Here is a 20,710-nt window from a genome sequence, read left to right as displayed (position 1 = left end):
GTAGACATTGAAATGAGGATGCATCTTTGATGCCTTTCCAATGAAGCAAGTTTATTTCAGTAATAGGTGAAAAACCATTCCTACAAAGGTGTTAATCAGAGACTTGGCTTTGTGGACACTTTTCAGAGAGCAAATTTGTTAGCATAAACATAAAATCAGAAAATGAAGAGCTGTTTAATCACTCAATTGGACTTTTCTGCCAGCATATTTTTTTTTCTCTGCAACCCACTGCTAAATTGTGCTTCCTAGCTGTTTTTTTATAAAATCACTTAATCAAATCTAACTCTGATTACATCAGAGAAGGCCAGGTACCCTACACCATAAGGGGGGTTTTTGAAATTTTGACTTGTCTACTTAAAGATCACCAAAATCTGATTACAAGGTCAATTACATCCCTGGGTGGGATTGAACCACCAACCTTTTGGTTAATAGCCAAACATGCTAACCGATTGCGCCACAGAGACACCTTGCAAAAGTCAATACTGACAAAGGCTAATAATCATTCATCTAGAACGTTTCCTAGAAAAACTTTAAAAAGTCAATAATCTGGAGAATTTTTGTAAGAAACACATTGGTACTTTCCCATGATGAGTGAGTGCTTCAGGATTTCTTGCACTTACATGGGCTATTAACCAAAAGGTTGGTGGTTCAATCCCACCCAGGGATGTAATTGACCTTGTCATCAGATTTTGGTGATCTTTAAGTAGACAAGTCAAAATTTCAAACCCCCTCTTATGGTGTAGGGTACCTGGCCTTCTCTGACGTAATCAGAGTTAGATTTAATTAAGTGATTTTATAAAAAACAGCTAGGAAGCACAATTTAGCAGTGGGTTGCAGAGAAAAAAATAACATTTTAAACCTACCGGTAATTTTTTTTTCTCGTAGTCCGTAGAGGATGATGGGGACTCCGTAAGGACCATGGGGGATAGACGGGCTCCGCAGCAGACATGGGCACTTTAAGAAAGACTTTAGATCTGGGTGTGCACTGGCTCCTCCCTCTATGCCCCTCCTCCATACCTCAGTTAGAGAAACTGTGCCCAGAGGAGACGGACAGTACGAGGAAAGGATTTTTGTTAATCCAAGGTCAAGATTCATACCAGCCACACCAATCACACCGTATAACTTGTGATATACTACCCAGTTAACAGTATGAAAACAACATAGCATCAGTCCAAGACCGATGAAAACTAACATATAACCCTTATGTAAGCAATAACTATATACAAGTCTTGCAGAAGTAGACCGCACTTGGGACGGGCACCCAGCATCCTCTACGGACTACGAGAAAAAGATTTACCGGTAGGTTTAAAATCTTATCTTCTCTTACGTCCTAGAGGATGCTGGGGACTCCGTAAGGACCATGGGGATTATACCAAAGCTCCCAAACGGGCAGGAGAGTGCGGATGACTCTGCAGCACCGATTGAGCAAACAGGAGGTCCTCCTCAGCCAGGGTATCAAACTTATAGAACTTTGCAAAGGTGTTTGAACCAACTTTGACCCACTGCTTGGATGACATCACCATATGCAAATCCATCTGCGGCAGGCCTTCCCCCAGGAATGCTTGCACTAGTTGTTGCATTTGGTTTGTTGTTTGGGGGTGCTTCAGTATTAGGCAGCCTTCTGCCCTCCCATGTTCATCTGAAAATATGTGTTCTCCCTGCAGTTGTTGTCCCCAGATGAGAGATCCTTGTGCTGCCTCAGTTGAATCTCCTTTACTTGACAGAGATGTGCCTGAGCAGCGGCCCTCCCCAGCCCTATCCCAAATCATACTTATTTTGCATAGGAGATACCATGGTCATGAAGATTGTTCTCCCAGGGTTAGGTTCATTCATTGCATTCTGGGTATGCTGACCCCTGTGATTTCCCCAAATGTGGGAAACTCAACTGCATTATTTGTGGTAGTGGGGGACTGTGTTTGTGCTTTCCTCTGGTCAGCTCTGGTAAAAGTCAGATTTCTTTGTCTCAGATCTTCCTCTAGCCTTGTTCTTCTTTCGAGAGTTCCCTTGTGCTGCCTCAGTTGGATCTCCTTCACTTGACAGGGGGGTGCCCGAGCAGCGACCCTCCCCAGCTCTAGCCCAACTCCTACTTACCTGCCAGGTGAGATACTATGATCATGAAGATGCTTCTCCCAGGGCAAGGCTCACCCATTGCACTCTGGGTGTGCTGCCCCTGCGATTTCCCCAAATGTGGGAAACTTGACTGCATAATTTGTGTTTCCCCTGGTCGGCTCTCATATAATTCAGATCTCTTTGTCTCAGGTCGCTCTCCAGCCTAGTTTGCTGTCTGTTTCCACTACTTTTTCTTGAGCCCCTCCCTTCTATACCCTTGTGCACTATCCTGACTTCTCCCGTCTGCTTACTTTGTGCCTTCCAACGCACAATGCAAACTACAGGTAGTGCTGCAGGGCCCACACCCTTTTACTTGCTTTACAGAGCAGCTCTGGAGCTGTTACAGTGCCCAGCTGCTGCAAGAAATCAGCTTGAATGCTCCAGGGGCTGGGGCATAGCCAACATGAGCCCCACACCGAAGGAGGGTGGAGGTGTTTAATGCGAACTAGGGGTCATCCAAGCGCCGCAAAAGGCCGCCATGCCCTGCACACCCCTTTATTCTTTTCATATGCAGACGAGGGTTGAAGCCAACTTTGACCCACTGCTTGGATGACATCACCATATTCAAATCCATCTGCTGCAGGCCTTCCCCCAGGAATGCTTGCACTAGTTGTTGCATTTGGTTTGTTGTTTGGGGGTGCTTCAGTATTAGGCAGCCTTCTGCCCTCCCATGTTCATCTGAAAATATGTGTTCTCCCTGCAGTTGTTGTCCCCAGATGAGAGTTCCCTTGTGCTGCCTCAGTTGAATCTCCTTTACTTGACAGGGGGATGCTCGAGCAGCGACCCTCCCCAGCTCTAGCCCAACTCCTACTTACCTGCCAGGTGAGATACTATGATCATGAAGGTGCTTTTCCCAGGGCAAGGCTCACCCATTGCACTCTGGGTGTGCTGCTCCTGCGATTTCCCCAAATGTGGGAAACTTGACTGCAGAATTTGTGTTTCCCCTGGTCGGCTCTCGTATAATTCAGATCTCTTTGTCTCAGGTCTCTCTACAGCCTAGTTTGCTGTCTGTTTCCACTTCTTTTTTCTTGAGCCCCTCCCTTTTATACCCTTGTGCACTATCCTGACTTCTCCTCCTCTCTGCTTACTTTGTGCCTTCCAATGCACAATGCAAACTACAGGTAGTGCTGCAGGGCCCACACCCTTTTACTTGCCTTACAGAGCAGCTCTGGAGCTGTTACAGTGCCAAGCTGCTGCAAGAAATCAGCTTGAATGCTTCAGGGGCTGGGGCATGGCCAACATGAGACCAACACCGAAGGAGGGTGGGGGTGTTTAATGCAAACTAAGGGTCATCCAAGCGCCGCAAAAGGCCGCCATGCCCTGCACGCCCCTTTTCTCTTTTCATATCCAGACGAGGGTTGAAGCCAACTTTGACCCACTGCTTGGATGACATCACCATATGCAAATCCATCTGCGGCAGGCCTTCCCCCAGGAATGCTTGCACTAGTTGTTGCATTTGGTTTGTTGTTTGGGGGTGCTTCAGTATTAGGCAGCCTTCTGCCCTCCCATGTTCATCTGAAAATATGTGTTCTCCCTGCAGTTGTTGTCCCCAGATGAGAGTTCCCTTGTGCTGCCTCAGTTGAATCTCCTTTACTTGACAGAGATGTGCCTGAGCAGCGGCCCTCCCCAGCCCTATCCCAAATCATATTTATTTTGCATAGGAGATACCATGGTCATGAAGATTATTCTCCCAGGGTGAGGTTCATTCATTGCATTCTGGGTATGCTGACCCCTGCGATTTCCCCAAATGTGGGTAACTCGACTGCATTATTTGTGGTAGTGGGGGACTGTGTTTGTGTTTTCCTCTGGTCAGCTCTGGTAAAAGTCAGATTTCTTTGTTTCAGATCTTCCTCTAGCCTTGTTCTTCTTTCGAGAGTTCCCTTGTGCTGCCTCAGTTGGATCTCCTTCACTTGACAGGGGGGTGCCCGAGCAGCGACCCTCCCCAGCTCAAGCCCAACACCTACTTACCTGCCAGGTGAGATACTATGATCATGAAGGTGCTTCTCCCAGGGCAAGGCTCACCCATTGCACTCTGGGTGTGCTGCCCCTGCGATTTCCCCAAATGTGGGAAACTTGACTGCATAATTTGTGTTTCCCCTGGTCGGCTCTCGTATAATTCAGATCTCTTTGTCTCAGGTCTCTCTCCAGCCTAGTTTGCTGTCTGTTTCCACTTCTTTTTTCTTGAGCCCCTCCCTTTTATACCCTTGTGTACTATCCTGACTTCTCCTCCTGTCTGCTTACTTTGTGCCTTCCAATGCACAATGCAAACTACACACCCTTTTACTTGCCTTACAGAGCAGCTCTGGAGCTGTTACAGTGCCAAGCTGCTGTAAGAAATCAGCTTGAATGCTTCAGGGGCTGGGGCATTGTCAACATGAGCCCCACACCGTAGGAGGGTGGGGGTGTTTAATGCGAACTAAGGGTCATCCAAGCGCCGCAAAAGGCCGCCATGCCCTGCATACCCCTTTTCTCTTTTCATATGCAGATGAGGGTTCCAGCCAACTTTGGCCCACTGCTTGGATGACATCACCGTATGCAAATCCGTCTTCTGCAGAACTTCCCCCAGGAATGCTTGTACTAGTTGTTGCATTTGGTTTGTTGTTTGGGGTGCTTCAGTATTAGGCAGCCTTCTGCCCTCCCATGTTCATCTGAAAATATGTGTTCTCCCTGCAGTTGTTGTCCCCAGATGAGAGTTCCCTTGTGCTGCCTCAGTTGAATCTCCTATACTTGACAGAGATGTGCCTGAGCAGCTGCCCTCCCCAGCCCTATCCCAAATCATACTTATTTTGCATAGGCGATACCATGGTCATGAAGATTGTTCTCCCAGGGTGAGGTTCATTCATTGCATTCTGGGTATGCTGACCCCTGTGATTTCCCCAAATGTGGGAAACTCGACTGCATTATTTGTGGTAGTGGGGGACTGTGTTTGTGCTTTCCTCTGGTCAGCTCTGGTAAAAGTCAGATTTCTTTGTCTCAGATCTTCCTCTAGCCTTGTTCTTCTTTCGAGAGTTCCCTTGTGCTGCCTCAGTTGGATCTCCTTCACTTGACAGGGGGTGCCCGAGCAGCAATCCTCCACAGCTCTGGCCCAACTCCTACTTACCTGCCAGGTGAGATACTATGATCTTCACTGTTAGGGCAATCAGGATGTGGAATTCCCTGCCAGGGAAGGTGGTAATGGCGGACTCTGTAATTGGATTTAAAAAAGGAATGGATACATTTCTGAATGAAAAAGCTATCCAAGGTTATAATACTTAAAATATCAACATGGTTAATCCGGGGGTAACATGAGTTGTAGTAGCTAACTTGTCATAAAACATTATTCAGCAAGTATGTAGAATCATCACAACTTAAAACAGGTTGAACACGATGGGCAATTTGCCTCTATTCAACCTCAAAAACTATGTTACTATATGTTACTATATTACTATGTTACTGTAGTATACAGAACACCACAATGCAATGAGCAGTGATAGTGAGCACTGATGAGGATACTAGAACTGACACTGAGCAGCAAGATGCAGCACTGGACTATTAGTAATGTACTGTAGTATGCTGAGCACAACAATGCAGCACAAGACAATGAGCAGTGATACTGAGCACTGATGAGGATACTACTGAGAACTGACACTGAGCAGGAGAGACACACTACTAGTATTACTGAGCAGCAATAAGTATCCACTGATACTGAGCACTGATATTGAGATTTCCACTGAGAGAACATAGCCACGTCCTCTCCGCTCTCTCTTCAATGCACGAGTAAAAATGGCGGCAACGCGCAGCTCTTTATATGGAATCCGAATCTCGCGAGAATCCGACAGCGGGATGATGACATTTTCCCTTGTTCAGGTTTTCCGAGTCAGACGGGAACAACCGAGCCTGCCTCGGACCAGTGTAAACCACGTGGAGTTCGTGGGGAATTCGGTTCTCGGAGAACCGAACCCGCTCCTCTCTACCTTATACCCATCAATTTTTTTTATTTTCAATCTAAGCCCCTGCAGTTTTCTGTAAGCATCTGCTTTGCTATGATGATCAACAAGTCACAAGGGCAAACACTCAGGGCTTGAGGCGTAGATCTTAGGACCAGCTGCTACAAGCATGGCAGAGGTGTCACTATCACTGGTGACACCCAGAGAGGTGGCGAGGGAGATTGTAATGCAGTGCGCGCAGATAAGCAGCGCAATGGTAAAAAGGAGGCATGGTTTCATAGGTAGGGGCGTGGCCTGGTGGCCTGAATCTACATTTTGTTGCTCCGGGTGTCCCGGGGGTTGGGGGCTGCACCGGGGACTAGTGTGTGAGCGGTGCTGGCTCCTGCACAGTGACAGGGCATGGCCACTAGAGATGTGCACCAGAAATTTTTCGGGTTTTGTGTTTTGGTTTTGGGTTCGGTTCCGCGGCCGTGTTTTGGGTTCGAACGCGTTTTGGCTAAACCTCACCGAATTTTTATTGTCGGATTCGGGTGTGTTTTGGATTCGGGTGTTTTTTTCAAAAAAACCCTAAAAAACAGCTTAAATCATAGAATTTGGGAGTCATTTTGATCCCAAAGTATTATTAACCTCAATAACCATAATTTCCACTCATTTTCAGTCTATTCTTAACACCTCACACCTCACAATATTATTTTTAGTCCTAAAATTTGCACCGAGGTCGCTGGATGACTAAGCTCAGCGACCCAAGTGGTCGATACAAACACCTGGCCCATCTAGGAGTGGCACTGCAGTGTCACGCAGGATGGCCCTTCCAAAAAACACTCCCCAAACAGCACATGACGCAAAGAAAAAAAGAGGCGCAATGAGGTAGCTGTGTGACTAAGCTCAGCGACCCAAGTGGCCAACACAAACACCTGGCCCATCTAGGAGTGGCACTGCAGTGTCACGCAGGATGGCCCTTCCAAAAACACTCCCCAAACAGCACATGACGCAAAGAAAAAAAGAGGCGCAATGAGGTAGCTGTGTGACTAAGCTCAGCGACCCAAGTGGCCGACACAAACACCTTGCCCATCTAGGAGTGGCACTGCAGTGTCACGCAGGATGGCCCTTCCAAAAAACACTCCCCAAACAGCACATGACGCAAAGAAAAAAAGAGGCGCAATGAGGTAGCTGTGTGACTAAGCTCAGCGACCCAAGTGGCCGACACAAACACCTGGCCCATCTAGGAGTGTCACTGCAGTGTCACGCAGGATGGCCCTTCCAAAAAACACTCCCCAAACAGCACATGACGCAAAGAAAAAAAGAGGCGCAATGAGGTAGCTGCGTGACTAAGCTCAGCGACCCAAGTGGCCGACACAAACACCTGGCCCATCTAGGAGTGGCACTGCAGTGTCACGCAGGATGGCCCTTCCAAAAAACACTCCCCAAACAGCACATGACGCAAAGAAAAATGAAAGAAAAAAGAGGTGCAAGATGGAATTGTCCTTGGGCCCTCCCACCCACCCTTATGTTGTATAAACAGGACATGCACACTTTAACCAACCCATCATTTCAGTGACAGGGTCTGCCACACGACTGTGACTGATATGACGGGTTGGTTTGGACCCCCACCAAAAAAGAAGCAATTAATCTCTCCTTGCACAAACTGGCTCTACAGAGGCAAGATGTCCACCTCATCATCATCCTCCGATTCATCACCGTGTACATCCCCCTCCTCACAGATTATCAATTCGTCCCCACTGGAATCCACCATCTCAGCTCCCTGTGTACTTTGTGGAGGCAATTGCTGCTGGTCAATGTCTCCACGGAGCAATTGATTATAATTCATTTTAATGAACATCATCTTCTCCACATTTTCTGGAAGTAACCTCGTACGCCGATTGCTGACAAGGTGAGCGGCGGCACTAAACACTCTTTCGGAGTACACACTTGTGGGAGGGCAATTTAGGTAGAATAAAGCCAGTTTGTGCAAGGGCCTCCAAATTGCCTCTTTTTCCTGCCAGTATACGTACTGACTGTCTGACGTGCCTACTTGGATGCGGTCACTCATATAATCCTCCACCATTCTTTCAATGGTGAGAGAATCATATGCAGTGACAGTAGACGACATGTCCGTAATCGTTGGCAGGTCCTTCAGTCCGGACCAGATGTCAGCATCAGCAGTCGCTCCAGACTGCCCTGCATCACCGCCAGCGGGTGGGCTCGGAATTCTGAGCCTTTTCCTCGCACCCCCAATTGCGGGAGAATGTGAAGGAGGAGCTGTTGACCGATCAAGTTCCACTTGACTTGATAATTTTCTCACCAGCAGGTCTTTGAACCCCTGCAGACTTGTGTCTGCCGGAAAGAGAGATACAACGTAGGTTTTAAATCTAGGATCGAGCACGGTGGCCAAAATGTAGTGCTCTGATTTCAACAGATTGACCACCCGTGAATCCTGGTTAAGCGAATGAAGGGCTCCATCCACAAGTCCCACATGCCTAGCGGAATCGCTCTGTCTTAGCTCCTCCTTCAATGTCTCCAGCTTCTTCTGCAAAAGCCTGATGACGGGAATGACCTGACTCAGGCTGGCAGTGTCTGAACTGACTTCACGTGTGGCAAGTTCAAAAGGTTTCAGAACCTTGCACAACGTTGAAATCATTCTCCACTGCGCTTGAGACAGGTGCATTCTACCTCCTATATCGTGGTCAGATGTATAGGCTTGAATGGCCTTTTGCTGCTCCTCCATCCTCTGAAGCATATAGAGGGTTGAATTCCACCTCGTTACCACTTCTTGCTTCAGATGATGGCAGGGCAGGTTCAGGCGTTTTTGGTGTTGCTCCAGTCTTCTGTACGTGGTGCCTGTACGCAGAAAGTGTCCCGCAATTCTTCTGGCCACCGACAGCATCTCTTGCACGCCCCTGTCATTTTTTAAATAATTCTGCACCACCAAATTCAAGGTATGTGCAAAACATGGGACGTGCTGGAATTTGCCCAGATATAATGCACGCACAATATTGCTGGCGTTGTCCGATGCCACAAATCCACAGGAGAGTCCAATTGGGGTAAGCCATTCTGCGATGATCTTCCTCAGTTGCCGTAAGAGGTTTTCAGCTGTGTGCGTATTCTGGAAAGCGGTGATACAAAGCGTAGCCTGCCTAGGAAAGAGTTGGCGTTTGCGAGATGCTGCTACTGGTGCCGCCGCTGCTGTTCTTGCGGCGGGAGTCAATACATCTACCCAGTGGGCTGTCACAGTCATATAGTCCTGAGTCTGCCCTGCCCCACTTGTCCACATGTCCGTGGTTAAGTGGACATTGGGTACAACTGCATTTTTTAGGACACTGGTGAGTCTTTTTCTGAGGTCTGTGTACATTTTCGGTATCGCCTGCCTAGAGAAATGGAACCTAGATGGTATTTGGTACCGGGGACACAGTACCTCAATCAAGTCTATAGTTGGCTCTGAAGTAATGATGGATACCGGAACCACGTTTCTCACCGCCCAGGATGCCAAGGCCTCAGTTATCTGGGATGACCATCGACTCCCAGCAGCAACAACAGCAGCGCCAGCTGCAGTAGGCGTTACACTCAAGGATGCATCGGAGGAATCCCAGGCAGGAGAGAACTCGTCAGAATTGCCAGTGACATGGCCTGCAGGACTATTGGCATTCCTGGGGAAGGAGGAAATTGACACTGAGGGAGTTGGTGGGGTGGTTTGCGTGAGCTTGGTTACAAGAGGAAGGGATTTACTGGTTAGTGGACTGCTTCCGCTGTCACCCAAAGTTTTTGAACTTGTCACTGACTTATGATGAATGCGCTGCAGGTGACGTATAAGGGAGGATGTTCCCGAGGTGGTTAACGTCCTTACCCCTACTTATTACAGCTTGACAAAGGCAACACACGGCTTGACACCTGTTGTTCGCATTTCTGTTGAAATACTTCCACACCGAAGAGCTGATTTTTTTGGTATTTTCACCAGGCATGTCAATGGCCATATTCCTCCCACGGACAACAGGTGTCTCTCCGGGTGCCTGACTTAAACAAACCACCTCACCATCAGAATCCTCCTTGTCAATTTCCTCCCCAGCGCCAGCAACACCCATATCCTCCTCATCCTGGTGTACTTCAACACTGACATCTTCAATCTGACTATCAGGAACTGGACTGTGGGTGCTCCTTCCAGCACTTGCAGGGGGTGTGCAAATGGTGGAAGGTGCATGCTCTTCACGTCCAGTGTTGGGAAGGTCAGGCATCGCAACCGACACAATTGGACTCTCCTTGTGGATTTGTGATTTTGAAGAACGCACAGTTCTTTGCTGTGCTTTTGCCAGCTTAAGTCTTTTAATTTTTCTAGCGAGAGGCTGAGTGCTTCCATCCTCATGTGAAGCTGAACCACTAGCCATGAACATAGGCCAGGGCCTCAGCCGTTCCTTGCCACTCCGTGTGGTAAACGGCATATTGGCAAGTTTACGCTTCTCCTCCGACGATTTTTATTTAGATTTTTGAGTCCTTTTTTTACTGATCTTTTGTGTTTTGGATTTTACATGCTCTGTACTATGACATTGGGCATCGGCCTTGGCAGACGACGTTGATGGAATTTCATCTTCTCGGCCATGACTAGTGGCAGCAGCTTCAGCACGAGGTGGAAGTGGATCTTGATCTTTCCCTATTTTTGGAACCTCAACATTTTTGTTCTCCATATTTTAATAGGCACAACTAAAAGGCACCTCAGGTAAACAATGGAGATGGATGGATACTAGTATACTTATGGATGACGAGTGACTGACGACACAGAGGTAGCTACAGCCGTGGACTACCGTACTGCGTCTGCTAGTATAGAGATGATAATTAATGATATAAAAAAAAAATATATATAACTACTGTAGGTATATATAATATAATGACGGACCTGGTGGACACTGTCAGCAGACTGCTAAACTACTAGTATGAAGAAGATAGAAAAAAACCCCACCACAGGTAGGTAGGTATACAATTATGGACGAGCACTGACGACACAGAGATAGCCACAGCCGTGGCCTACCATACTGCGTCTGCTAGTATAGAGATGATAATTAATGATATAAAAAAAAATATATAACTACTGTAGGTATATATAATATAATGACGGACCTGGTGGACACTGTCAGCAGACTGCTAAACTACTAGTATGAAGAAGATAGAAAAAAAACTCCACCACAGGTAGGTATACAATTATGGACGAGTGACGACACAGAGGTAGGTACAGCCGTGGACTACCGTACTGCGTCTGCTAGTATAGATAATATACTAAATATATTACTACTGTAGGTATATAATATAATGACGGACCTGGTGGACACTGTCAGCAGACTCCTAAACTACTAGTATGAAGAAGATAGAAAAAAAAACCCCACCACAGGTAGGTAGGTATACAATTATGGACGAGCACTGACGACACAGAGATAGCCACAGCCGTGGCCTACCGTACTGCGTCTGCTAGCATAGATAATATACTAAATATATTACTACTGTAGGTATATAATATAATGACGGACCTGGTGGACACTGTCAGCAGACTCCTAAACTACTAGTATGAAGAAGATAGAAAAAAAAAACCCCACCACAGGTTGGTATACAATTATGGACGAGTGACGACACAGAGGTAGGTACAGCCGTGGACTACCGTACTGCGTCTGCTAGTATAGATAATATACTAAATATATTACTACTGTAGGTATATAATATAATTACGGACCTGGTGGACACTGTCAGCAGACTCCTAAACTACTAGTATGAAGAAGATAGAAAAAAAAACCCACCACAGTTAGGTATACAATTATGGACGAGTGACGACACAGAGGTAGGTACAGCCATGGACTACCGTACTGCGTCTGCTAGTATAGATAATATACTAAATATATTACTACTGTAGGTATATAATATAATGACGGACCTGGTGGACACTGTCAGCAGACTCCTAAACTACTAGTATGAAGAAGATAGAAAAAAAAACCCACCACAGGTAGGTATACAATTATGGACGAGCACTGACGACACAGAGATAGCCACAGCCGTGGACTACCGTACTGCGTCTGCTAGTATAGATAATATAATAAATATATTACTACTGTAGGTATATAATATAATGATGGACCTGGTGGACACTGTCAGCAGACTCCTAAACTACTAGTATGAAGAAGATAGAAAAAAAAAACCCACCACAGGTAGGTAGGTATACAATTATGGACGAGCACTGACGACACAGAGATAGCCACAGCCGTGGACTACCGTACTGCGTCTGCTAATATAGAGATGATAAAGATGATAGAGATGAAAAAAAAAATATAACACTACTGCAGGTAAATATTTATATAATATAATGTATGACGGACCTGCTGGACACTGTCAGCAGAATGCGTTTATAGAATAAAAAAAAAAACACCACAGGAGTGTTTAACTTTTTCAGGCAGACAATATACTGGTGGTCACACTGGCAGCAAAAGTGTGCACTGTACTCCTGCTATAACTGCTCCCCAGTCTCCCCCACAATTAAGCTGTGTGAGCAGTGAGCACTCAGCACAGTCAGATATACATAGATGATATATCATGCAGCACACTGAGGCTGAGCACAGATATGGTATGTGTATCGTTTTTTTTCAGGCAGAGAACGGATTATAAATAATAAAACTGGTGGTCACTATCAGCAAAACTCTGCACTACTGAGTACTCCTGACAAGTTCAACTGCTCCCCAAATTAGTAGTAAATCAAATGTCACTCGTCTCTATCTTCTAATCTAAACGGAGAGGACCCCAGCCACGTCCTCTCCCTATCAATCTCAATGCACGTGTGAAAATGGCGGCAACGCGCGGCTCCTTATATAGAATCCGAGTCTCGTGAGAATCCGACAGCGGGATGATGACGTTCGGGCGCGCTCGGGTTAACCGAGCAAGGCGGGAGGATCCGAGTCTGCTCGGACCCGTGCAAAAAAGGGTGAAGTTCGGGCGGGTTCGGATTCCGAGGAACCGAACCCGCTCATCTCTAATGGCCACCCAGCATGACGCCTCCCTTCTTGACCATGCTGTAATTGCAGTCGCACTGCAGTTCAGCGTGATCATAAAAAATGGTGTAGCCTCCTGCTGGTACAGACTGTATGTGCGCGCAGGAAGCCGCCACCATTTTTGTGATCACAGCGGCTGAATGTGATGTCATACAGCTGCTGTGACCACGCCCCCTGTGTCTCCTCCATTGCAGACCCCATTTTGAAGCCTTGCCCCCGCACCGCTCCATCCCTGACTTGGAAATGGAGTGTTGCTGACCCCCCTCTCCCCCCCCCCTGCCCCGATTGACAGGCAGAGGCGATCGCATTCTCTGCGGGGTGCCGCAGAAAATGCAGGCACATGCGTATGCTCTTAGCAATTTTTGCAGTTGGATCGCTTATTGTGATTGCAATCCAAACTGAATCAGGCCCCATTACCTATCACAATGTGCTGCGGGCAGTACAAAATTGGTTTAATATAGGAGAAAAACCCCCAGACCTGTGCTCCTTAACTGTACCTGGTGGCTAGTGGAGCGGCTGCCCAGTAATCAGTGTCCACACCAGTGCGCACACGGTCCACCCCCTACGGCCATGCTCCCCTTCATCAGCGGCCTCGTGATCCGGAAGGGCGGTGTGTGTGTGACTGACCTTAGGAAGAAACCGGAGCCTCCGCTGCAGTGACCCAGCAACCAGGGCACGGGAGTATACAGCGCCGCTGGGAGTGATGAAGCTGCAGTAAAGATGTCTATTAGACCTAGCCTGCTGCAGCCCTTGTAGATTCTCATAAAACAAGTTCTTCTTTTCTTGTCAAAATTAATAGCTAAGAATAGGCTGCCTGAGGCAGGCCCCTGTTAAGAGGCCTGCTACTGAAGGCACCAACTACAAACTGAGCTCCCTGTTCATGGAAGCGGGGTTATAGAGGAGGATGCGCTGAGCATCTTGGGAACAGTCAAAAGCTTTGAGCCGGTTGGTGCCTCAGATCAAGATCCTACTCTACACCCCAATGTGAATCCTTGTGGGGTCCAGTGTACCCCACAGAAGAAATTAATGTGTCACACCCATTGGCAGCAACCTTAGAATAGCTGCTGACGGGCACAATTGAGAAAGGAAGGGGGGGGGACATTTGAATCCAGCACATAGATGCAATTCAAATATGTAATTTGTACCTTCCTATTTTAAAATATAATGGATGAACCTCACCCTGTGAGAACAATCTTCATGATCAAGAGATCTCATATGCAAAATAAGTATGAGTTGGGATAGGGCTGGGGAGGGTGGCTGCTCGGGCAGCCCCTCCCCCGTCAAGTTAAGGAGATTCAACTGAGGAAGCACAAGGGAACACTCGTCTGGGGACAACAACTGCAGGGAGACCACATCTTTTCAGATGAACATGGGAGGGCGGAAGGCTGCCTAATACTGAAGCACCATCAAATACCAAACCATATGCAACAACTAGTACAAGCATTCCTGGGGGAAGGTCTGCAGCAGACGGATTTGCATACGGTGATGTCATCCAAGCAGTGGGCCAAAGTTGGCTGGAACCCTCATCTGCATATGAAAAGAGAAAAGGGGCATGCAGGGCATGGCGACCTTTTGCGGTGCTTGGATGACCCCTAGTTCGCATTAAACAACCCCACCCTCCTTTGGTGTGGGGCTCATGTTGGCTATGCCCCAGCCCCTGAAGCATTCAAGCTGATTTCTTGCAGCAGCTGGGCACTGTAACAGCTCCAGAGCTGCTCTGTAAGGCAACTAAAAGGGTGTGGGCCCTGCAGCACTACCTGTAGTTCGCATTGTGCGTTGGAAGTCACAAAGTAAGCAGACGGGAGAAGTCAGGATAGTGCGCAAGGGCATAGAAGGGAGCGGCTCCAGAAAAGAGAAGTGGAAACAGACAGCAAACTAGGCTGGAGAGAGACCTGAGACAAAGAGATCTGAATTATACGAGAGCCGACCAGGGGAAACACAAATTATGCAATCAAGTTTCCCACATTTGGGGAAATTGCAGGAGCAGCACACCCAGAGTGCAATGGGTGAGCCTTGCCCTGGGAGAAGCACCTTCATGATCATAGTATCTCACCTGGCAGGTAAGTAGGAGTTGGGCTAGAGCTGGGGAGGGTCACTGCTCGGGCACCCCCCTGTCAAGTGAAGGAGATCCAACTGAGGCAGCACAAGGGAACTCTCGAAAGAAGAACAAGGCTAGAGGAATATCTGAGACAAAGAAATCTGACTTTTACCAGAGCTGACCAGAGGAAAGCACAGACAGTCCCCCACTACCACAAATAATGCAGTCGAGTTTCCCACATTTGGGGAAATCACAGGGGTCAGCATACCCAGAATGCAATGAATGAACCTCACCCTGGGAGAACAATCTTCATGACCATGGTAATAAGTATGATTTGGGAGAGGGCTGGGGAGGGCCGCTGCTCAGGCACATCTCTGTCAAGTAAAGGAGATTCAACTGAGGCAGCACAAGGGAACTCTCATCTGGGGACAACAACTGCAGGGAGAACACATATTTTCAGATGAACATGGGAGGGCAGAAGGCTGCCTAATACTGAAGCACCCCCAAACAACAAACCAAATGCAACAACTAGTAAAAGCATTCCTGGGTGAAGGTCTGCAGAAGACGGATTTGCATACGGTGATGTCATCCAAGCAGTGGGCCAAAGTTGGCTGGAACCCTCATCTGCATATGAAAAGAGAAAAGGGTTATGCAGGGCATGGCGGCCTTTTGCGGTGCTTGGATGACCCCTAGTTCACATTAAACACCTCCACCCTCCTTCGGTGTGGGGCTCATGTTGGCTATGCCCCAGCCCCTGAAGCATTCAAGCTGATTTCTTGCCGCAGCTGGGCACTGTAACAGCTCCAGAGTTGCTCTGTAAGGCATGTAAAACACAGTCCCCCACTACAACCAGGAAACATTAACGCCACTGCATCCTTGCTGCTTTCTCATGTGGAAGTCTATTTAATGTGAAAACAAGGTGATATCTAATTAGCACACAGAAAAGAAAATTAAGTGAATTTTTGAAAGAAAACAATACTGTTAATATACTATTAAAACAAATTAAAATGGTAAAAGTTATTGTACTTTAAGTAAAAATAAAAGAGCAAATATATCAATCCCAGTTTTGGATTACTTTAATTAACAAAAAAAATGCATATAGCAGAGGATAGTTTCAATCTGTCTACCTCTGGGTTATGGGCCCAGCATGCTTCCATTGCAGTACTCTGCTGCACATGTAAGTGCAAGAGATCCTGAAGCACTCACTCATCATGGGAAAGTACCAATGTGTTTCTTCATTGGTTGATGGCAGAAACATCTTACAAAAACACTCCAGATTATTGACTTTTTAAAGTTTTTCTAGGAAACGTTCTAGATGATTGTTTATTAGCCTTTGTCTGGATTTTTCTGCCAGCATATTTCTTTTTCTCTGCAACCCACTGCTAAATTGTGCTTCCTAGCTGTTTTTATAAAATCACTGAATCAAATTTAACTCTGATTACATCAGAGAAGGCCAGGTACCCTACACCATAACAGGGGGTTTGAAATTTTGACTTGTCTACTTAAAGATCACCAAAATCTGATAACAAGGTCAATTAAGTCCCTGGGTGGGATTGAACCACCAACCTTTTGGTTAATAGCCTTACACACTAACTGATTGCGCCACAGCGACACTTTGCAAAAGTACATACTGACAAAGGCTAATAAGCATTCATCTAGAACGATTCCTAGAAACATTTTAAAAAGTCAATAATGTGGAGAGTTTTTGTAAGATGTTTCTTCCATCAACCAATGAAGAAACACATTGGTACTTTCCCATGATGAGTGAGTGCTTCAGGATCTTTTGCACTTACATGTGCAGCAGAGTACTGTAATGGAAGCATGCTGGGTCCATAACCCAGAGGTAGGCAGATTGAAACTATCCTCTGCTATATGCATTTTTTTTTTGTTAATTAAAGTAATCCAAAACTGGGATTGATATTTTTGCTCTTTTATTTTTACTTAAAGTACAATAACTTTTACCATTTTAATTTGTTTTAATAGTATATTGACAGTATTGTTTTCTTTCAAAAATCCAATTAATTTTCTTTACCCGATTATTAAAATGGTAATTGACAAAAACAAACTACATTGTCACCAGAAGAGCAATACAAAATGTACAAGTGATATATTAAAATCATCTTTCCAGCTTGAATTTCAATGATGCATTGGGGCAACGATTCACCCTTAAATAAAGATTTTCTTAATTCCTTACCTGTGTGCTAATTAGATATCACCTTGTTTTCACATTAAACAGACTTCCACATGAGAAAACAGCAAAGATGCAGTGGCGTTAATGTTTCCTGGTGTCAACCTGTATTATTTCCGTAGATAATGAAATGAGGATGCATCTTGCTGCCTTTCCAATGAAGCAAGTTTAATTTAGTAATAGGTGAAAAACCATCCCTACAAAGATGTTAATCAGATACTTGGCTTTGTGGACACTTTTCAGAGAACAAATTTGTAATCATAAAAATAAAGCCAGAAAATGAAGAGCTGTTTAATCACTCAATTGGATTTTTCTGCCAACATTTTTCTTTTTCTCTGCAACCCACTGCTAAATTGTGCTTCCAAGCTGTTTTTTTATAAAATCACTTAATCAAATCTAACTCTGATTACATCAGAGAAGGCCAGGTACCCTACACCATAAGAGGGGGTTTGCAATTTTGACTTGTCTACTTAAATATCACCAACATCTGATCACAAGGTCAATTACGTCCCTGGGTGGGATTGAACCACCAACCTTTTGATAAATAGCTGAACACACTAACCGATTGTGCCACAGAGACACTTTGCAAAAAGCACATACTGACAAAGACTAATAAGCATTCATCTAGAACGTTTCCTAGAAAAACTTTAAAAAGTCAATAATCTGGAGAGTTTATGTAAGATGTTTCTTCCAGCAACCAATGAAGAAACACATTGGTACTTTCGCATGATGAGTGAGTGCTTCAGGATCTCTTGCACTTACATGTGCAGCAGAGTACTGCAATGGAAGCATGCTGGGCCCATAACCCAGAGGTAGGCAGATTGAAACTATCCTTTGCTATATGAATTTTTTTTTTTGTTCATTAAAGTAATCCAAAACTGGGATTGATATTTTAGCTTTTATTTTTACTTAAAGTACAATAACTTTTACCATTTTAATTTGTTTTAATAGTATATTGACAGTATTGTTTTCTTTCAAAAATCCACTTAATTTTCTTTACCCTATTATTAAAATGGTAATTGACAAAAACAAACTACATTGTCACCATAAGAGCAATACAAAATGTACAAGTGATATATTAAAATCATCTTTCCAGCTTGAATTTCAATGATGCATTGGGGCAACGATTTTGTGAGAAACATCTTCACCCTTAAATAAAGATTTTCTTAATTCCTTACCTGTGTGCTAATTAGATATCACCTTGTTTTCACATTAAACAGACTTCCACATGAGAAAGCAGCAAGGATGCAGTGGCGTTAATGTTTCCTGGTGTCAACCTGTATTATTTCAGTAGATATTGAAATGAGGATGCATCTTGCTGCCTTTCCAATGAAGGAAGTTTAATTTAGTAATAGGTGAAAAACCATCCCTACAAATATGTTAATCAGATACTTGGCTTTGTGGACACTTTTCAGAGAACAAATTAGTTAGCATAAAAATAAAGCCAGAAAATGAACAGCTGTTTAATCACTCAATTGGATTTTTCTGCCAGCATATTTCTTTCTCTCTGCAACCCACTGCCAAATTGTGCTTCCTAGCTGTTTTTATAAAATAACTGAATCAAATCTAACTCTGATTACATCAGAGAAGGCCAGGTACCCTACACCATAACAGGGGGTTTGAAATTTTGACTTGTCTACTTAAAGATCACCAAAATCTGATAACAAGGTCAATTAAGTCCCTGGGTGGGATTGAACAACCAACCTTTTGGTTAATAGCCTTACACACTAACTGATTGCGCCACAGCTACACTTTGCAAAAGTACATACTGACAAAGGCTAATAAGCATTCATCTAGAACGATTCCTAGAAACATTTTAAAAAGTCAATAATGTGGAGAGTTTTTGTAAGATGTTTCTTCCATCAACCAATGAAGAAACACATTGGTACTTTCCCATGATAAGTGAGTGCTTCAGTACCTCTTGCACTTACATGTGCAGCAGAGTACTGTAATGGAAGCATGCTGGGTCCATAACCCAGAGGTAGGCAGATTGAAACTATCCTCTGCTATATGCATTTTTTTTTTTGTTAATTAAAGTAATCCAAAACTGGGATTGATATTTTTGCTCTTTTATTTTTACTTAAAGTACAATAACTTTTACCATTTTAATTTGTTTTAATAGTATATTGACAGTATTGTTTTCTTTCAAAAATCCACTTAATTTTCTTTACCCGATTATTAAAATGGTAATTGACAAAAACAAACTACATTGTCACCAGAAGAGCAATACAAAATGTACAAGTGATATATTAAAATCATCTTTCCAGCTTGAATTTCAATGATGCATTGGGGCAACGATTTTGTGAGAAACATCTTCACCCTTAAATAAAGATTTTCTTAATTCCTTACCTGTGTGCTAATTAGATATCACCTTGTTTTCACATTAAACAGACTTCCACATGCGAAAGCAGCAAGGATGCAGTGGCGTTAATGTTTCCTGGTGTCAACCTGTATTATTTCAGTAGACATTGAAATGAAGATGCATCTTGCTGCCTTTCCAATGAAGCAAGTTTAATTTAGTAATAGGTGAAAAACCATCCCTACAAAGGTGTTAATCAGAGACTTGGCTTTGTGGACACTTTTCAGAGAACAAATTTGTTAGTATAAAAGTAAAGCCAGAAAATGAAGAGCTGTTTAATCACTCAATTGGATTTTTCTGCCAGCATATTTCTTTTTCTCTGCAACCCACTGCTAAATTGTTCTTCCTAGCTGTTTTAATAAAATCACTGAATCAAATCTAACTCTGATTACATTAGAGAAGGCCAGGTACCCTACACCATAACAGGGGGTTTGAAATTTTGACTTGTCTACTTAAAGATCACCAAAATCTGATAACAAGGTCAATTAAGTCCCTGGGTGGGATTGAACCACCAACCTTTTGGTTAATAGCCTTACACACTAACTGATTGCGCCACAGCGACACTTTGCAAAAGTACTTACTGACAAAGGCTAATAAGCATTCATCTAGAATGATTCCTAGAAACATTTTAAAAAGTCAATAATGTGGAGAGTTTTTGTAAGATGTTTCTTCCATCAACCAATGAAGAAACACATTGGTACTTTCCCATGATGAGTGAGTGCTTCAGGATCTCTTGCACTTACATGTGCAGCAGAGTACTGTAATGGAAGCATGCTGGGTCCATAACCCAGAGGTAGGCAGATTGAAACTATCCTCTGCTATATGCATTTTTTTTGTTAATTAAAGTAATCCAAAACTGGGATTGATATTTTTGCTCTTTTATTTTTACTTAAAGTACAATAACTTTTACCATTTTAATTTGTTTTAATAGTATATTGACAGTATTGTTTTCTTTCAAAAATCCAATTAATTTTCTTTACCCGATTATTAAAATGGTAATTGACAAAAACAAACTACATTGTCACCAGAAGAGCAATACAAAATGTACAAGTGATATATTAAAATCATCTTTCCAGCTTG

The 20,710-nt window shown here is 44.5% G+C and overlaps 7 non-coding genes and 2 pseudogenes across 7 annotated transcripts; 6 read left to right on the top strand and 3 right to left on the bottom strand.

Moving 5' to 3' along the window:
• Positions 1-390: 390 nt before the first annotated feature.
• Positions 391-464, bottom strand: TRNAN-AUU (transfer RNA asparagine (anticodon AUU)). Its single transcript has one exon. It is a non-coding gene; the product is annotated as a tRNA-Asn (tRNA).
• A 1,303-nt stretch (positions 465-1,767) lies between these two features.
• On the top strand, positions 1,768-1,931 carry LOC134998761 (U1 spliceosomal RNA). The gene has a single exon (XR_010200930.1). It is a non-coding gene; the product is annotated as a U1 spliceosomal RNA (small nuclear RNA).
• A 152-nt stretch (positions 1,932-2,083) lies between these two features.
• LOC134999223 (U1 spliceosomal RNA) lies at positions 2,084-2,225 on the top strand (annotated as a pseudogene).
• A 691-nt stretch (positions 2,226-2,916) lies between these two features.
• Positions 2,917-3,079, top strand: LOC134998417 (U1 spliceosomal RNA). The gene has a single exon (XR_010200681.1). It is a non-coding gene; the product is annotated as a U1 spliceosomal RNA (small nuclear RNA).
• Positions 3,080-3,753: 674 nt separating this feature from the next.
• LOC134999005 (U1 spliceosomal RNA) lies at positions 3,754-3,917 on the top strand. The gene has a single exon (XR_010201166.1). It is a non-coding gene; the product is annotated as a U1 spliceosomal RNA (small nuclear RNA).
• Positions 3,918-4,069: 152 nt separating this feature from the next.
• Positions 4,070-4,232, top strand: LOC134999118 (U1 spliceosomal RNA). The gene has a single exon (XR_010201280.1). It is a non-coding gene; the product is annotated as a U1 spliceosomal RNA (small nuclear RNA).
• Positions 4,233-4,886: 654 nt separating this feature from the next.
• On the top strand, positions 4,887-5,050 carry LOC134998884 (U1 spliceosomal RNA). The gene has a single exon (XR_010201048.1). It is a non-coding gene; the product is annotated as a U1 spliceosomal RNA (small nuclear RNA).
• A 9,900-nt stretch (positions 5,051-14,950) lies between these two features.
• Positions 14,951-15,113, bottom strand: LOC134998300 (U1 spliceosomal RNA). Its single transcript, XR_010200584.1, has one exon. It is a non-coding gene; the product is annotated as a U1 spliceosomal RNA (small nuclear RNA).
• Positions 15,114-15,265: 152 nt separating this feature from the next.
• Positions 15,266-15,414, bottom strand: LOC134998629 (U1 spliceosomal RNA; annotated as a pseudogene).
• Between the last annotated feature and the right edge of the window lie 5,296 nt (positions 15,415-20,710).

This window comes from Pseudophryne corroboree, unplaced genomic scaffold (genome assembly GCF_028390025.1).
Source record: "Pseudophryne corroboree isolate aPseCor3 unplaced genomic scaffold, aPseCor3.hap2 scaffold_149, whole genome shotgun sequence".
NCBI lineage: Eukaryota > Metazoa > Chordata > Amphibia > Anura > Myobatrachidae > Pseudophryne > Pseudophryne corroboree.
Note: the sequence above shows the minus strand (reverse complement) of the source record. Positions and strands in the feature narration are given on the sequence as shown.